Genomic DNA, 19,779 nt, shown 5'->3' on the forward strand with positions numbered 1-19,779 from the left:
GAGAGGAGGAGCCCGGGACGCTGCCTCTCTCTTTCTCGTCGGGGATTGGTGGGTGCTGCTCGTGACGTCATGGTTCTTCGGCAGCAAGGCATAACAACCATTACAGACGGGTATGTTGTCTGTTTGATCAATGGTGGCTGGAAATAGTGCTGGGTTAAGGGTGTGTGGGAGGTTACAGCCCATTACTTCCTTGAGTTCATCATATATGATTAATGAAGTCTCACCAGTGCCTGTCAAGAGTGGACAAGACCAGAAATAATGATGAAATTAAAACATAAACCCACACGCACACACACACACACACACGAGAGGGAGAGAGAGCCCTGTTGGTCAATTAACATATTCCTCTTCATTGTGCTACATACGTCTGCATTTTCCTTACATTCCCAAACATAAATCTATCAGTACACGGGTACCTGAAAATAATGAAGTTTTACGCATAGTGCACGTCAGCAGGGCCTCCTCGCAGTGAGAATGGAAATTTCAATACTAAACGATAACAAGACGAAAAAAGAAGGTTATGTGCGAATCTCCATATTACATTTAAGTTTATTCGAATAAGAAAAGATAATACAATAACATACCGCTATAGTCACCACCACCACCACCACCACCACCAACCCTACAACCATGCAATGCTGGACAAAGATGACAAATGAAAGGGAAATATAGTAAGAAAACTCTGGTTGAAGGAGAAATACTGCATTCTTTAACGTTACGATTGCATGTCACCTTGCCTGGTATATTTTCTCCGTCAACACACTGTCACTAAATATGATGTGTGGTTGAGAATATTATACACTCCTACTTCAACATGAGTTTCCCTGCCACCACACCACACAACACACACACACACACACACACACACACACACACACACACACACACACACACACACACACACACATACACACACACGCGCACCTGCATCATAATGAGAAGCTGATTCTGGAAAGCAAAGCAACCAAGCCCACATTACCCAGACCACAAAATCCTGTTCCCGGACCCCCGCCACGCTGTGAGGGTCAACACAGCACTACACGACCACTCACTTCAACACCAACACTCACTTCACCACCACAATACTACAAAACTCACTTCAACACCAACACACACCGCACCAACACTTCACCAACACTCACATCACCACCAACACACACCACACCAACACTCACTTCACCACCAACACAACCTCACACCAACTGACATTCAGTTCACCATACTAACACTCATTTTGCACACATTTCACCCAAGCACAATACCACACCACCAACACAACACACACCAACACTCACAACCACCTCCTGATAGCAGAATTTTCATACGTACACCACCATAACTTACACTACGTTCTCCAGCCTTGCAAATCACCAAGAATCGTATCATCAAGTGAACCTTCCCTCCATACACTCACAGTCAGCAAGGAACAGTCAACCTTTATTTTTTTCCGAGTTTCTTCAAGGAATAGGAATGGGTTAGGGTTTGTTTACTGATATTTGCCTTTAGATTGCATGATACCACCACCACCACCACCATGTTTCCCTTCATTCGTACCTTCATACTCATCCAGCTTCTTTTATTTCTTTGGTGAAAAAAAAAAGAATCGAGCGTGTGACAAAATATAGAGATGTTATTACTTTTTTTAAGAAGAAGAAGCAGAAGAAGAAGAAGAAGAAGAAGAAGAAGAAGAAGAAGAAGAAGAAGAAGAGTTCATTTTTTTTACTTTTTTGTCTTTTTTTTTTTGTTTTGTTAAGGGAAATAGTAATGTAAAAAAAATCAGATAAATATAAAGAAAAAAAAGTACGTTTCTTTCTGATACTGGACGAGGTTATTTGTTTTCTTTATTATTTTGTTTGAAACCAAGAAGCTTCTCATGACTTGAACTGTTTTAAGAGAAGAGTAATTAAGACAGCTCTACAATTAAACTGCGCAACCTGATTTGTACTTTTTTTTTCATTAACTTGTTTTGGAGTGACGATTAAGAGTGGGGCTTTCGTTTTCTCTTTCTCTGCTTCTTGAATTTTTCGTCCTTCCCCTCTTCATTCTTCTTCTTTTTCTTCTTCTTCTTCTAGCTACATTCCTTTCCCTTTGAATAAATAAATACATAAACAATAATAACAAAATAAAAACATACATATTAGAAAAAATAAAAGTAAAATGCAGTAGATGTTTCAATGTCACGGTTCCAATTTTATCACTTAGACAAGAATAATAATAACAATCGTAGTTGTGTCATGTGGTGGCGTTACAACCATACACATGACGGTCACCACCACACACTGCTACAGAAGTACTACATCTAGTCCATCAGCGCACCACACACCGCGCCAGCCATCACCAGCTCCACCTCCCACGTCACACTTCACCACACCGCCCCGCAGCCCCTTCATCACCCCGCCACAAAGCCCCTGCACCCTGCTCATCACCTCGCCACACAACACCCGCCGCCCCAATCCCTCTACCACACTACATGACAGTCTGCCAGCCACGCCGTCATCTCATCACCGCACGCCTGATTAGACCAGACAGACAGGTAGGGCGGTAGACAGACAGACAGCTATGTAGGTGTATATCTATTACCTACTAACACGTATTCATTAGAGTGAATAATCCTTATACTTATATGACGAACTGTAGTAGATTTTCAAGAATGGTCATCTTTTGTGTGTGTGATTCTGTGTTAGCGAACTTAATCCTTTACTCTGCTCATTATAAGAACATGTGTATCTAGACAAAAGCAGCTACTTCATTAAAGGCTAGTGTGATACCTGCAGAGGCCGACACTCGGAAGATAAACAAATAAATGAATAGATGAATATATCAGTGAATAAATAATTGAAAGAAAAAAAAGTGTGTGTGTGTGTGTGTGTGTGTGTGTGTGTGTGTGTGTGTGCGCGCGTGTGTATGTGTATGTGTAGGTATATTCACAGCGCGCTTAATGATGGTGTAAAAGTTTTATTATGGTTCTTGTTCTAAGACATTTTTAAGACGGAAAACACTCCCCCAGTCCTATTACGAGTGCACTATAAAAAATATCACACGAAGCCTTAATTGCGTCATAATTTAGTGATAGTGGAGGATGTTTGCTTTGCCTGAGTGTGTGGCGGCGTGTTTGATGTCGATGGAAATTAACTGCTTAACGCAAAACAAGTTGTGGTTTATTATCAGTGTGAGAAGCGGAGCGTGAGTCATCTCCATGATTTTGACGCGAGGGACACACACACACACACACACACACACACACACACACACACACATTTTCAATAGAAGTAACCAAGAACTAAGCAAATCCATATAATTATGTATATTTTGAGCCTATTAATTGTATTTTACACACACACACACACACACACACACACACACACATATATATATATATATATATATATATATATATATATATATATATATATATATATATATATATATATATATATATATATATATATATATATATATATATATATATATATATATATATATATATATATATATATATGCAATGAATAACAGCAGTCTGCCCTCACCTGTGTCATTTTCTTTGGTATTTTCACAACCATCACACAGACTTAGCCAATCTTGTGTTCTCTACCACTCCAAACAAACCGTAGTCTTCACTATTCTAAGCATTTGTTTACTTACGCTACCTCTGTTTAGATCAGAATATCACTGAAATGCATCATAAGAAAACTAAGCTTCTAACTTTCACTCGATCAGTCTTATCTAAATATACTAAATGGCAGGTTTACTGATTTATTTATTCACTTATTTATTTATTTATTTTTTTTTTTTACTTAGGAATATGGTAAGCGCATCTCTTATGTTTCACGTTTGGTGCCCTCCACTGATCCTCTGATGCAAAACAAGAGTTCAATTTCATGGTGTGCCTTCAACTCGCGACCAGAGACGAGGGATTGTAGTTGTCTCACAGTGCGCATCCGTTGAGGGAAAATAATGCATCCAAATTAATGAATGATCCATTTACTGAAAGAAATTATCAAGAAGGAAATTAAAGGATTTATTCAGAAACTAGTAGAGGTGATTGGTCTTTATGGATTGGGAATGGAAAGGACTAAGTTCATTTGATAACCTCCGCACGTCTTCCTCACACACTTGTCCTCCATAATGGTTCTGGGCACACATTACATAAAGGCAGAGTCAGAGGTACACGGTCAGCGGATGATAGGAATGAACGCTTAATCTTTAATTATGGTATACCGTCGCCATTCATATGGAAACTTTAATATGCCGATGAGTAAATCCACCAGGGATCAGAAGTGGAAGGCTAAGTGAAAAAAAAAAAAAAAACATGTCCTGGGTCCATTATCTCGGAGTTTGAGTTTACTAGTTTGCATTTTTTTTTCTTTTTTTTTTTTTTATGCCTGTTAATTGGTTTCAAAATTATCCACATATTGAGCTGATAGTCTTTCCTTTATGCCAATGGGAAGAGTATCTTTGGTCTCTTTGGTCAAGTGGGGCACCGAGAGATGACGCAGGTGAGCTGTTCCGCTATAAACACACACACGCTGGCCGGAACACGCCGGGCCGACCGCTAGTGCCCTGTGGGTCTCAACGTATCTCCTACACTTACACTAACGGTGACGCCTACACGAATCTTTGACCTTCTTTTTGCGGTATTAATTAACGACAAGCTAAAACATAGATGCTTCCCAATTATTTTCTGCCTTCTGATGCATCGGCTCCTAGTTTGGGTGCAATCAGGTATCAATAAACAACTTTTTTTTTTTTCAAGTATCAAATCTCAATATTGATCGATGCCCGGTGCACTCTGGTAAGTGTGACCTAATACGTACTTGCAATTTCCCTCGCTAGGTGACACCCTCAAAGTGTCCAGTATCGTAATTTGCTGTCCCTTGAGTTCATACGTTAACCTTTGTCTTTAATGCTTTTCTTCCTTTATATTCCTCCCTCCGAATGGTCTTTCCTCTCTGCCACCTGTGGACTGTGGGTCACTCTGTGCTACATACATGGCTTTATCTTGATTTCTTACCGGAATCGCACAAACCAGGAATATCTGGTTAACTGACCGGCGACAATGATGCAACTTGAGCACCCAGCTTGAGGATCCCTAGACATATGTGTGTGTGTGTGTGTGTGTGTGTGTGTGTGTTTTCAGTAGGTTATAATTTTCTATGATAAGAATACAAGAAAGACGTAAGAAACCACTGTAAAAATGAAGACAACTTTTGTGTGCCCACCTAATACACTTGTCATCTTCGCCCATAAATCCACACAATGTTCTCTTAAAGTCTTCTATCGCACACACTCGCCCATTTGCTACGCGGTGTGCTCCATTCAGCCAATTCCCTATTCGTAAACCTGTCCCTCCATCCCTCTTTTTTTTTTTTTCCTGAATCCAAATGTATCTAATTTGAATCTAATTGCCACCGCCGATTCACCAACGAAAACTTATCTGCACAAACTTGATTCCTCCATTTTACTTTAACATTAAATAAGTCGCCATAAACCTCTTTACCATTACTTAACTTTTTCCTTGATAATAATAGCAATGTGAGGATTTTTCACAATACTGATACAATAATAACTATATTTACCTCGCTGAGTCACAACTGGAACCTCTTGAAGGCCAGGTCGCTCACACACACACACACACATACACACCCATACACACACACTCACCGTAATCGCTTTTATTTCCACGGTCCATTTGTGAGACCTTTATTTCTAAAGCGACACAAAAACACAAACTCGTGACAGACAGTTTTTGGATGCCGACACAGAAGTGACAAGCACGAAGTATTTCATTAACAAGAAAGAAAAAAAAAAAAAACACAAAATATTGCTGACTGACAAACCAAATGCTTCCTTGGTCTAAGTCGACCGGTCACAGCGCCGGCCTGGACGCGGTGGTCGAACAAGTCCCTCAACCACCAAATGAAGCAGTGGCCGCGTCACCGCTGGTTCGTATCTGAGACGCCCAACAAGGACACTCTCGTGACTTCACACTTCCTGCTCTCGACTGCTGCCTTAGAGTGATACTTAACAACAAAACTTAAAATTCTTTACTATACTGCATCAGTTCCAGCGCTGTTTCATCTGATGTCTCCTTGTTGTATTGTTAACAATGTTGAGTGAAATCAAGGAAGCCAGAACTTACTCGAGGTGCTTAACGTAAAAGTAAATTCCTCTATTAAGAACTCTAAAAATGTGTGTGTGTGTGTGTGTGTGTGTGTATGTGTGTGTGTGTGTGTGTGTGTGTGTGTGTGTGTGTGTGTGTACATCCACACATACACACACTTTTCATTAATTTTTGTACCCTAGGCCAGTTTTCCTACCGTAAAAATGTCTGACATAAATCTTTCCCAAGCTTCCCACATTCAGCCTTTGCTCATCTGCCTGCACCTTCATCTTATCTCAAGGTTTCTTTCTGGTTATTCTCTCGCTATGGCAACAGACAGCCCTGAATTATCCAGTGTCTGAGTTGTCAACAAAGGTCTGAAAAAATAACTCAGCTTCACACACACACACACACACACACACACACACACACACACACACACACACACACACACACACACATTCTAAGCTCTTTCCGTAAGGGAATGGCTGGTTGGGTGACCAGCAAACGACTGTAGGTGAATAACACACACACACACACACACACACACACGATGAATAATTTTGAAGATGGTCAGTCTTCAGTGCCTGGTGAGGAAGGAGACTTTGCCACGAGGAGCTCCAGCAGCAGCACCATGGCGGCCAGCAGCATGCCGGCCGCCGCGAGGGTGAAGCAGCCTGACAGGTCCTCCAGAGACAGGCGGCGCGGACCTGCCGGTGACAGCACGGATGTACACATTGTTGGGATACTTGGATTGTATGTACTATATTTATTTGATTATTTATTTATTTATTTTTTATTTATTGATGTATGCGTTTGTTTATTTGTTTGTTAAATTATTCATCTATTCATCAATTTTTTTTTTTTTTCATTTTACAAGTATTTGCTGTATAATGATACTATTTATAATGAACTTGTTTTAGTACTTGTGAAATGAATGTGAAGAAATGAAAGGGCATGAACCTCCTGACCGGGAAGGGAGGCACATGACACTGCTGGCTCACTCAGGCGGGTTGCCAGTCACCTGCCAGGGCTCGGGGTGACCACTACTCACCCTTCACCGTGGGTCGCGTGCACTCGTTGGGCGGCGGAAAAAACTCGCGCCTCCACTTGGTCGTGAGGCCGCTCTGTGCCAGCCACACCATTCTGGGAGGGCAGGGCGCGGGTGTCACTCATGACCCTCACTCTGGCCTCCACACCCCGTCACCATCCCCCTCCCACCCATCCCTCCATATCTCATACTATTTACGGCCACAATAATCCTTCGCAAATGATTATGTTAATTAAATAAACAGATGAACAATTACTTCAACTAATTTTCCAGATTTAATAACAATACTGTAACCAACCAGTGACAATGGATATTGAAGTAACACGAATGCTCAAAATTTGAAACAAACAGTTCATCTGATGCAGATTTTCATGACGTACGTATGTTTATAATGTGACACTAAAGTTCATGCCTTATCTTATCCTGTGATGTGAAATAAATGTCTCTAGAATTTGCGTGAGTCTTAGAAACAAACCCCTTGAGATGAGTTTGCCACCGTGGTAAATAAAGAACCGTGAGTACCTAGAGTTGATCTCGGCCGTGATGGGAGAGTGTTTCTGGAATATCCAGGAGATGTGCGCGTTGAAGAAGCCATCCCCAGCCAGGCCGAAGCTGCACCTCCCATTGGCCGCAAGGTCATCGGCGATAGCGAACTCCAGGAAGGACATTTCCTGTGCACATATTAGCCAGGTTAGGCAAAACAATCCTCTCAGCCGGCCAGCCTACCTAATGTCTGAAAGCCATGCCGTGAAATCCTGCTTTCTCACTGAGAACCCCTCCTTGCCTTCACACTGTGAGCTCACTTCTGCAGTGTGAGCCTCGCAGCCCCGCAGGTGTGTGGCAGCTCACCTTAATGAAGGCGTAGCCACCCGAGCGAACCTTCTGCAGACCCTCGTTGTCTGACCCCACCAGGAGATCAGGCCGCTGCTCCAGCAGGCGACCCACCTTGGCGTAGATGCCTTGCTCCGCCAGCTGTGTGTAGGGAAGGATATGTTTACTACTACTACTACTACTACTACTACTACTACTACTACTACTACTACTACTACTACTGCTACTATTATTATTATTATTATTATTATTATTATTATTATTATTATTATTATTATTATTACTGTCATTTTCATAGTCATCATCACTATCCTTATTAGAAATTATTTCACACACACACACACACACACACACACACACACACACACACACACCATGAAGAGCAGCTGGTGGATGGAGCCTCGCCGCACCGCCCATACCACCTTCGTCTGCTCCGTCAGCTCGGCCAGGGAGTCCGCCACCTGCAGCCACACACACCTCAGTCCCGCACCACTATATAAAAACACTATTAAACTTTCCACACACAGGAATATCAAAGAAAATTCAAGATATAAGAGTACTGACATGAGCCTTCATCCCCTCACAGGTCTTCAGCCTCCAGAGTTGAGAGCGTCGTGGCTGAAGGAAGAGAGGCTCACCTTCACGATGCTGGGAGCGGTAAGGGAAGCGATAAGAGTCCCCGAGTAGCTGTGGATCAGTACAAACACGAGGCACCACCAAGCGGCGTGGAGAACCCGTGCTGGCTCGGTCTGTCGCATTGTGTTGGCTGCTTCGACGACCCCCGACGCCGGCAACACAGACAACGACAGCAGAGGGCGCACAGGGGGAACACGCACCGCCGCAGGCACAGGTATATAGATCGGAACAGTAATCTCACCACGCCACACAACAGACGCACCAGGCGCTCCAAACACACACAGATTAAAGAGCACATAAAATAAATAAACAAATGATGTACTTTCGAGACGTCAAAAGTTCAGAAAGGTTTTTGAGCATCTGAGTCACTGTCTTGTCTCACTAATAAGCTTGGCAAATATCTTAAAGCGCTGCAAATACAAATAACATCCTAAATGCAGCTCAGCAAACTTGGTAAGTCACCGAGGGCTTTAGGAGAAAGAAAGGAACTCACACTGGGCGACAAGAGCCTGGCCCGTGACGGCGACGTAGTGGGAGAGCGGGGCGGGGGTGCGGCCCTTATTGGGGTACAGCAGAGGCAAGTCGCCTTTGGTGGAGAGAAAGTGTAGTAGCCATCCCACCACCACCAGCATGATTCCAGTCACCACCCACACCTGCAGACAATGGTGGTGAGGTGACGTGTGGACCTGTGCAGATTGTGATGAGTGTGATGATGAGGCGAGGATGTACCATTCATGACACTTGCGTCGCTATTTTACGTAAACATCTTCCTGGAAAGTTTATACTGGTGTGTTTAGACTCAGAGTACATGGAGTGAATGCAACAAGGAGACTATATGAGTGTGTAGAGGCACCGATAGCATTACATGGGGCTGATGCATGGGACATAATGGTGACGTGATCTTGACGGCCCTGGGGGAGGCTGTCCCGCGTCTGATTTGATCACCTGATAAGGAAGATTATTATTACTTTCACAACAACAAAAATAACAACAACAGAAACAACAACAACAACAACAACAACAACAACAACAACAACAACAACAACAACAACAATAACAACAACAACAACAGCAGCAGCAGCTGTTACAACAACAATACCAACACCAACACCATCATCACCACCACCACCAACAACAACAACACCATCAACACCAATAACAACAACTGCTGCTGCTTCTACTACTACTATGGCTATTACAACTACTACTACTACTACTACTACTACTACTACTACTACTACTACTACTACTACACTATTTCCAGATGAATATAATAGAAGGTCGAACGAGTACTATGCATATATAGATAGGGTATGTGTGTGTGTGTGTGTGTGTGTGTGTGTGTGTGTGTGTGTGTGTGTGTGTGTGTGTGCATGCATGTTACAACCTGCCAAGAGAAGGGCATTAGGAAGGAGGCCATGGTGTCGCCGCTGGTTGGGGGCGGGATGAGGATGCCGGTGGGCTCCTCGAAGTACGGGTGGGTGTAGTCGATCACGGTGGAGCGGGCCAGGTTCACGGTGAAGCTCGCCACCGCGCCGTCAGCCTCCTGGAAAGCATGGTGGCGTTGGGGAAAGGAAAGGTGGTGTTGACTGGGGGAAAGGGAGTGAGGTGTAAAGGATCGTGCGTAAATGTAGCGATGAAATATCTCTATCATCACAACAATGACTCTCTTGTCCCATCCTCACGTCGTTCTCGTCTATAGCACAATGACACCTTCTTCAAGTAATGCAAGAAGATTCAATTGATAAAGATATAATACTAGGCAATGAAAAGTTTGAAATACTCCACCTCTCCTTGTGCTGTCAGTGACGTCTTTTGAAATATAACACTATGCATACTTGCACAAAATATTATAAAGCTTGAAGAGAAGCCGTAGCAGTCAACATGTTACAGGTCTTACACTTTCCACCAGATCAGACCGTCAAGAGATACGTCACTAAAAATGTTGCCTTGAGGAGCCACACTCAGAACACTCTCTTCTCTGATACACTTGGTTGTTCCAGTATTGACACAGGTGAAGGAACACAGTCTTTACATACTAAATTGGCACGAGCGCTGGCTGCCTCGCTCCAGGGAAGATTAGGGGTTTTGTTTCTGATATGTTGTCATGCACAGTAAATGTTTGCTTTGTAACTCAGTAATGCGGTGAGGATTTGAATTTTGACTCTTGACTTTTTGTGTTTATACCTCACTGTGTGTATGTATGTGTGTGTGTGTGTGTGTGTGTGTGTGTGTGTGTGTGTGTGTGTTAATAATGATGATGATGATGATTATAATAATAATAATAATAATAATAATAACAATAATAATAATAATAATAATAATAGTAATAACAGTAATAACAATAATAATGATAGGTTCATTAAGAAAAAAAAATAGAGGAAATCTGAGTTTTTAATAACGTCAGGAGACTTTAAGGAGCATTAGTGATAACTCTGGTGATGCTAGTAAAAGATCATGAAAATTGGATAACTGAATGAGTGTGTGTGTGTGTGTATATGTGTGTGTGTGTGTGTTTGTGTTACGAGCGCCTTGCCTCACCTTCCGCAGCACCATCCCCACCATGCCATCCCACGAGCCGTCCTCCTGCAGGGCCCCGAACCCGTTATCCGGCACCTCCACCAGCCGGTACCTGCAGGCAGCCGCGCGTCACCAACCACGTCCACACGCCGCCACCCACCCACATACAAAGTTCGTGTTTTCAGGCAAAGGAGAAAATCACCTAAAACCATCAAGTGAGATGAAACAAAAAGAGGATATTTGGCTAAGGAAGGAAGGCTCTATTTGTATTACAGTCACTACATAGAGGCCAGCAGGAAGAATGAAAGAATGAAGCACTCTGATTGATTCGTCACCTCTGAACCTCCCTCAGTCAGAATCAACCCCCTAAAAATGACCGTCACATTTTCAGATAATTCATATTTTGGGAAAGTGGTAAATGTAAGTAAGGTTAGTGTTAACGACTTGGATTATTACCTGCACGACTGAATTCTGTCATTTGCTTTGTACTAATTTTGATGCATCTTTAGAAAATCAATCATACCACTTAGTGCTCTGCTAGTGAGTATGTGAGTGTATCAGAAATGACGACACGCACCAAAATGTAATTCATCAGAAAATGTGACAGCCATTTTGTTTTCCACTTATGCAAGAAATTTTCAAATGGAACACTTGGTTGATCGTAACTCAGGATGGCTCAGCGGTGAGGAGTTGACCAAAAGTTTATGATAACGCTGATAAACGTTGACTTGATGTGACTGCTTGAAATCCGTGCTGACAGACTTCACATAAGAATACGGTATAAGGAAGTAAACAGATTGCACAAGGCCAGGTGACTCGCATAAAGCAGCTACCGGGCATTGTTAGCTCACCATCCGCTATCACCATCCACATGTTTACCCAACCTCCTGAAACTCTCCAGTGTCTTGCTAAATTTGATCGACACATCAACAGCTTTGTTTGTGGACACATTTTTACATATTTCGTTTTTAAATCTGACTCTGTCTAATTTATAGCCATTCGTACGAGTTCTAACTTGTTTCCTGACTAGAAAAACCTGATAATATATTTCTTTTATTGAAATTTTAGCTCAGTGAAACGCTTGTCACAAAACCATGCGCCCTACACCCTCCGAAGGAATCTGGGTTAAGATGCTTTAACTTGTCATGGCAAAGGTGAGCCTTTCAATCCTTGGGCCATCCTAGTTATCCTACATTGCTTACAGTCGAACCTATCACGTCCATTCTGTAATATGGATACAAGCACTGCATAACATGATTCAAAGGAAACCTCACAAAACTAAGTATAACTTTGAAATTACATAAAAATGAGTACTCTTTTCTGTCGCTTTCTAGGCCGGAGATCGCGAAGGACTATAACTCTTAAATTTCTTATCAGAATTGATCCAGGCATAGCGTGCCTAATGACACTCACTTGAACTCCAGGGTTTGGCTAAGGAGCTCCAGCATCGAGAAGCATAACCCGTAGGCAGACAGGATGACGTTGTTGTGATCCTTCCTCAGCATGGTGAAGGGCGGCCGCTGGGAACACACGGAAGAGAGGAGACGGGGAGAAGAAGGGGAAAGGCGAGTAATTATGAAGAGAAAATGCAAAGAGACAACTTGCCTTTATAAATATTAAGAAATGGAAAAGTGAAAGTGGACTGATAGAGGCTGAAGAGGTTACTGGGATTATTATCAGGAGGAACATTTCAGTTAACAGTTAACAATGTTGAGAGTCAGGGACACAATGACGAAAATATACTGAGCAAGGTGATTCACTTTCATGGTCCAATCAAGTGACACACGACTCTCACTGAGATATAACAAGTTCCAGCGTTTCTCCTCATGTCAGCTCGTGAAACAAATTTGAGGATATTTATGAGTGCAGCACATTCTGATATCATCTTTACCAGTACGAGAAAGTAGGATCAAAATAATCAACAGAAGCTACATAACATGCACACTTTGAAGCCAAGCACATCAGGAAAGAACAGCCAGACGCAACACGGCCTGTGGACCTAACAAAACAGAGGCAGGAGGGGCAAGTGGCGCAGCTCACGTGTATGGTGGCCAACGTGATGGTGGCGTTGCGGAGCGTGAAGGCTGAGGTGTCTGCTGCAGAGGACGGAAGGCGAAGAGCAGCGCCCCGGGGCGTCCTGAGTCCTCGTACTGCCAGGCACTCTTCGAAAGCTTCCCTGTGGAAACAGACAGAACTTCTTATATTCATCATGTATCTTACTGCGACTATTCGTTGCCCTCTTATATGTTCTATTGATTATTCTAAATCTCGTCAGCAATGGTTCAGTTGTTCGTTAACAGCGGTCTGAGCGAAACATTCATGCTACAGAACACGAGCAACATTCAGTGATGTCCATTCATTAAAACAGTGCGCCACACGTTCACTCATTCGCTATTCACGGTTACGACATTCACTATTCACTCATAGTCGTTAATCTCGTTTTTAATTGACGAATGTGGAGCGGCCTCATGCCACAGTTAAAGAGCTCCGTGATAATAATTCGATATAAAATTTATTTATTACTAACAGTATTGATTCATAAATCTTCCATAAATCGTTCTGAATGAATAGATCGGATTGCAGCGGCGGGAATTAACCAAGGCGTGGCTGTATTTACTGAGGTAAAATTCGTATAAGTCTTTGTTCCTTCACACAATGCATGGCGAGAACAAAAGACCTCCCGAAATGATAAAGGACAGGGGTTTGTCAGCACCTCGAAGAACAAGACGGGGTGGGGGCGGGCCTGGGGTGGGCAGAAATTATTGGGCTTGCAACATCCGTCGTCCATCCCGGAGTGGCGCTGCCCGCCCCGCCCTGCCCTGTGCTTTCGTGTGTTGACAGCTCAGGTACTACTAACAAGGATTTTATCGTCATTAAATAATGCATTTGTCCTAGATTCCTATATGAACTCAAAGTAAGGCGACAAAGTTTTTTGTACCCAACACACACACACACACACACACACACACACACACACACACACACACACACACACCCTCTCTTGCTCTGATCCACCCTTTACAACACCTTACATTCTTGCGTGGAGCATTAAGCCAAACCTTAAAATATATACCTCTTAGAAAATGTACTTGCTGTTCTTAACAGAGAGACATTTGAAGGTTTTCTCCTGTTCATAGTCATTCGCAAATTCTACCCCAAGAAAAGAAAACAGCGCCGCCTCGCCTGCTGCCGCCACTAAGCAGGGCGGCGAGTCGGGTGCTCATACAGTATTATTATGGCTTAGTAGGGGCGTGATCCACCAAATGTGTACCGTCGCTATGGCTGAAGGAGCAACTGTGGTGAAAGATTGGGTTGTGTGTTCAGTAAATACCCACGTGGCAGGCCGCTCACCGGGTTTCTATGTACAATTCTGTATACAAAGAAAAGATTTATTGACCGAAAGGAGTTTATATATAAGTGAACATGACAGACCATCACGCCTCATCTGCCTTATTCCATTTCTATTCCTCTTCGTCATCCTTTTGTAAGCCGAAGAAATGAGTGAAAGGGACAGTCTCAGATTACATGAGCGTCGCTTACATCACCAAGCGAACCTGTTGCCGCTGTGATTATATTTGAAATGAGCACTGCATGAGCAAGATACCTGTGCCACAATAGAATCTATTGCCTTATAGCATCAGATAAATTTTATTCATTCTATAAGTGCCCGTCTCCCACTCATGCAAAGCGATACACAAGTATTAAAAAAAAAAATGGACAGATGTTTAGTTCAGTGCAACAAATAAAAAAAAAATACAGCAGTTAAAAAAAAAAAAAAATCAGATACCTGAAATCAATTTGAAACCTAATACATGCATTTATTTACCAGCTACCCATTCAGTGTGTTTGTGTGTGTGTGTGTATGTGTGTGTGTGTGTGTGTGTGTGTGTGTGTGTGTGTGTGTTTGTGTGTGTCACGTTTGAGGTTCCCGGATATCAGAGACAGTAACTGGTGGCCTCCTACACACCCTACCACTCTCACTCACTCTTCCCAGTACTCCTGCCACCGTTCCATGTCTTTCCTTTAAGCTCTCACCTTCTGCTTTCCGACACATGCAGTCTGTAATAAGTCTTTCTTCTGTACTGATTCCATTCGACCAAACCACTTAAAAGCAACCTCTGATCTGCTCCCACCAAAAGACTGACACGCCTTGCACACAGCTCCACGCCTTTGCTGTGTATCAAAGCCAACACTTACTCGGCCTTACGGACAACAGGTCTTGACGGGGAAAGTATACTGTCAGAATGAGGGATCTTCCTTCGTCCCGGAAGCATCAGTTATCTTACAAGGATTAATTATTAGTTTACTCGTAATTCTCTCTCTCTCTCTCTCTCTCTCTCTCTCTCTCTCTCTCTCTCTCTCTCTCTCTCTCTCTCTCTCTGCAATATTTCTTGACAAAAATCATTCAAACTCCCTAACATGAGGATGAACAACCCTTAAGCCCCCTTCCCCCGCCCCCCCCTTCTCCGCCTCCCTAAGCACCCGGCGCGTCACAACAACAGGTTCACCTCTGTTTCTTGACGGACCTGGCTGTGGAGGGGAGAGAGGGTGACTCACTGCGGCATGCGGCTGCGGGGGCGTGGCATCCCGGCGACACATCCTCCTCCACATGCCCTTCCCCGGAGCGCGGCCTGCAGCCACTCGTGCAGCACCCACCCGATGCACGGCCACAGGTGATGGTGCTGCTGCTGCTGGGAAGATGATGGTGGTGGTGGTGGTGGTGGTGGTAAGGCAAGCATCACTCAGAAAATTTACCAGTATAATATGCAACAAAATAATTAATTGTGGTAGATTTGTTTTTCATAATATGACGTGAAAACTCCTCCCATCAATTGTCGCTCAAAGAAAACATGACCTCTCTTTGTGCAGAGGTGCGTGAGGTGAGCGACCACCACCAGACTCAAACACTCGTACAATCGTGTGGGACTAGCGGTTGTCTGATTTTCTTGTTTATCCATACAACTTTGGAATGGTGTTCACACGACTACACCTTCCTTGAAAGAAATCGGCTCATTGTACGAAAGAGAACAAATTACTGAATATATTAATGTGATTACTATTAATGAGGGGATCACGTGTTACTTCGCAAGCGTTCGTGCACACACACACACACACACACACACACACACACACACACACACACACTTGGTTACTAAGTAATATAAAGGATTTGAGAGACAATCGCAGCGTCTTTACAAAAATAATATGCGTATGTATGCCTGTTAATTAAGACACAGGAGGAAAGTCTAGTGTTTAGCCTGGAGGAAAGTGTCAGGATAACTATGTCGCTTAACGAGGGTGGTAACACTTAGTCTTTTGTTTCACTATATCTAACGGATGACGTAGCAATACCTGAGTTGAACACAGGTTGGTGAATTTTACCGCCTATGGGATAAAATCTATCTAAACACAGTGTTCCTCGCGCCCAGCCATGAACGGAACCTGAAGAGCTCATTTGTGCTGCGCTTTGTCCTCTCAGCGATACCATTTGTTGTGCAGAAGAACGCAGGGCAATAAAAGCTGGCTATGTAACAAAGTGAAAACAAATAAATAAATAGAAATTAAAGCTCACCTCGGAGGAGTGAGTGCGGAGGACGGCTGTCTGGCTGCAGTTATGGGGCGAGATCACCAGGGCAGGCCGTGAGTGGGTCAGCAGGGCGCGCTGGATGTCCCCCAGCAGGCTGCACCTACCCACGCCCACCACAGCCGACACCCGACTCAAGGACCACAGAAAAAAAAGGCTCTATACACAAGACTAGTAATGTATATATAAAGTTAGGTGAATTTTTAAGACATTGCACTAGAAAAAGTTTTTTTTTTTCTTTCTTACCAAACAACGGATACAATTTCATGAAATGCGTCTCTTCTCAAGAAAAAAATAAAAAAATAAAAAATCCATTGAAATCTAGAGGGATGGGTTTATTAAGAAAAAAAATAGAATACAGAATGCTACCGTAGTGTACTGGGCGTCTACGGTCTGGCGACCGTTCTCTGTGTATGTTCTGTGCCTCCCTACTGACCGGATTACCACCCCAATCGTTAACGCGCCTTGCACCCTGACAAACTGTCAGGGCTTCACCAACGTGCTGCCCCCGTTCGAAATGAGGTATGGGCGGATTTGACTGGCTTAAGCCTATCTCCCACCAGTCAGCCATACCTTGGAAAAGATAAAGAACGTCTGTGAAGCGAAGAGGCGACGAGGCCTAGTCCAAGCCGTTTGCTGACGTCCTGAAGAATTAGCAAGGCTTCCATGGGTAGTTGGAGGTGTAATGGAGCGTCGCGCGTCACCACCGCTGCGTCACAATGTTGAAAATAATATATACGTAAGGCAGCAGGAAAAAAGCGCTGACATTTCAGTCAATGGAATTTATAGAAGTAGTAGTAGTAGTAGTAGTAGTAGTAGTAGTAGTAGTAGTAACAATTTTAGTACATAGTAGTAATACATGGGCTCTAACACATTGTCTGCACTACCACACTTGACCAATCGCTTGGCAAATTACCTAATGATTAAAGAGATAAAAAAAAAAAAAAAAATGGTGGTTTGGCGAGAGACTGCTACAACGAATAACGGTATAATGATAAAGATAAGGAAGGAAAGAGATGGTATAGTAGCTGCGCTGAGAATATTTCGATAGGCCACGCTCCAGCAGTGTTTTGCCGTGCCGTCTTGTAAAACCTAAGATCACGAATGGTGTCATCAGTGAAGAATAAGAAGCTAAAATACGAGTCGATGAAAAATTGCACGTAAAGAAGAACGAAAAATTTTAAACAGTGTTTTCATTTATTTTTTTTTTATCTCTCGTGTTGAGGAAGCGCAGCAATATGTAGGAGTATTGTCCAGCAGAGAATGGGGCGTGGCCTATCGAAATATCCTGAGTGCACACACTACAGCTTCATGTGCTTCAATGAACAAGAATATAGTAATAAAACAAATGAATTAAAGAGAACAGAAGAGAAGTAATAATGGTGAGAATATGCTTCAATCAACGTACTCGCATTTAACAAGAACATGAGAAGAGAGAAAATAAAAAAAAAGTTGTGATAGTAAGAATACGCTAACACATTTTTTTTTTTTTTCTTTTTCTTACATGCTTACCGAGTGCGGGCAAGTGGGTCAAGTCTGCTGCCAACGCCGTCCTGAATCCCACCACTGCCACCGTCGTCAGCGCCACAGCCGCCGCCGCCACAGTCATATTTGACACCGCCAGCGTGAAGCAGTACCGGGGTCGTGCTAATGCCTGCAGAAGTCAAGTGTTAAGTGGTATTTTTACCAGAATTAGTGACGTCACCGCTGCCAATCGCCGTCTCATGTTTTGCAACAAAGAACACAAGCAGATGAAATCTGTGCTGAAGGTTGAAGTTGCAGGAAGAGTGTGTGTTATCTCTCTCTCTCTCTCTCTCTCTCTCTCTCTCTCTCTCTCTCTCTCTCTCTCTCTCTCTCTCTCTCTCTCTCTGTGCTCTTAATACTATTTTCACTACTACTACTGCTATTACTATTACTACTACTACTACTACTACTACTACTACTACTACTACTACTACTACTACTACCACCACCACCACTGCTCCTACTAATACTACTACTACAACAACTACTACTATTACTATTACTACCACTACCACCACCACCACCACCACCAGTACTACTAGTACTACTACTACTACTACTACTACTACTACTACTACTACTACTGCTACTATTACTACTAGCACTGCTACTACGTACTACCATTGCCATCACCATCACTATACTTACACCACCACCGCAGCGTTGCCATAGATTCACAGTACCTCCGCCACATCACCGCCATCACATCGCCGCCACATCACCACCTTGCCACCACCTAATGAAACCCACCTTGCCACCACCTAATGAAACCCGTAACTCATCATCATCGCTCCTCACAGTACATAATACATACAAGAGAACAGCAATAAGCACCGGTAGGAACATTCGTGTTATCAAAAGACCTCAAACTGCTTGTGTGTGTGTGTGTGTGTGTGTGTGTGTGTGTGTGTGTTGATGGCGTCCTCTACTAGGCAGGTGTGTCCTGAAGCCCACAAAGGATTGAGTCTGCTATCCTCAGCATGTTTCCCTTCGTCCTTCTCACTTTCTCCCGGCTAAGCAGTGTTCTGAGCCACTCACACCTCCCCCCTCCCTCGCTATAGGATTAGCTCGCTTTTAAGAATTGCCAGACTGGTTCTGGGTTGCAAATCTTATCGTCGACACCGACTTAAAACACTTTGTCGATATCCTCTTTCAACTTTAGGTCTTTTCTTTCCTTGCTGCCCTCCTTATGCTCACTTTGACTTTGTTTTTCCTCCTCCTGTTTATTTTTAATGCTTCTTCCCTGTCCAGATGGCTTTCCCTATGCATTTTAACATTAAAAGCTTCATTACGGAAATCATGATGCTATACTTTTAACGCTACCAAGAAATCTATAAATGAATAACCAATCTAATTTGCCTTTTTCACTTAAGTCAAGTTCGACACATTACCATCCCAATAATGTTGAGTGACAAGTTAAACCGAAGCCATATGCAGCTGATAGACTTCATATAAGAAAATAAGGAAGTAGATTGCACAATGCCAGGTAACCTGCACAAGGCAGTTACCAGGCACTGACAACTCACCATCCGC

The sequence above is a fragment of the Scylla paramamosain genome, chromosome 15, assembly GCF_035594125.1.
Source record: "Scylla paramamosain isolate STU-SP2022 chromosome 15, ASM3559412v1, whole genome shotgun sequence".
NCBI lineage: Eukaryota > Metazoa > Arthropoda > Malacostraca > Decapoda > Portunidae > Scylla > Scylla paramamosain.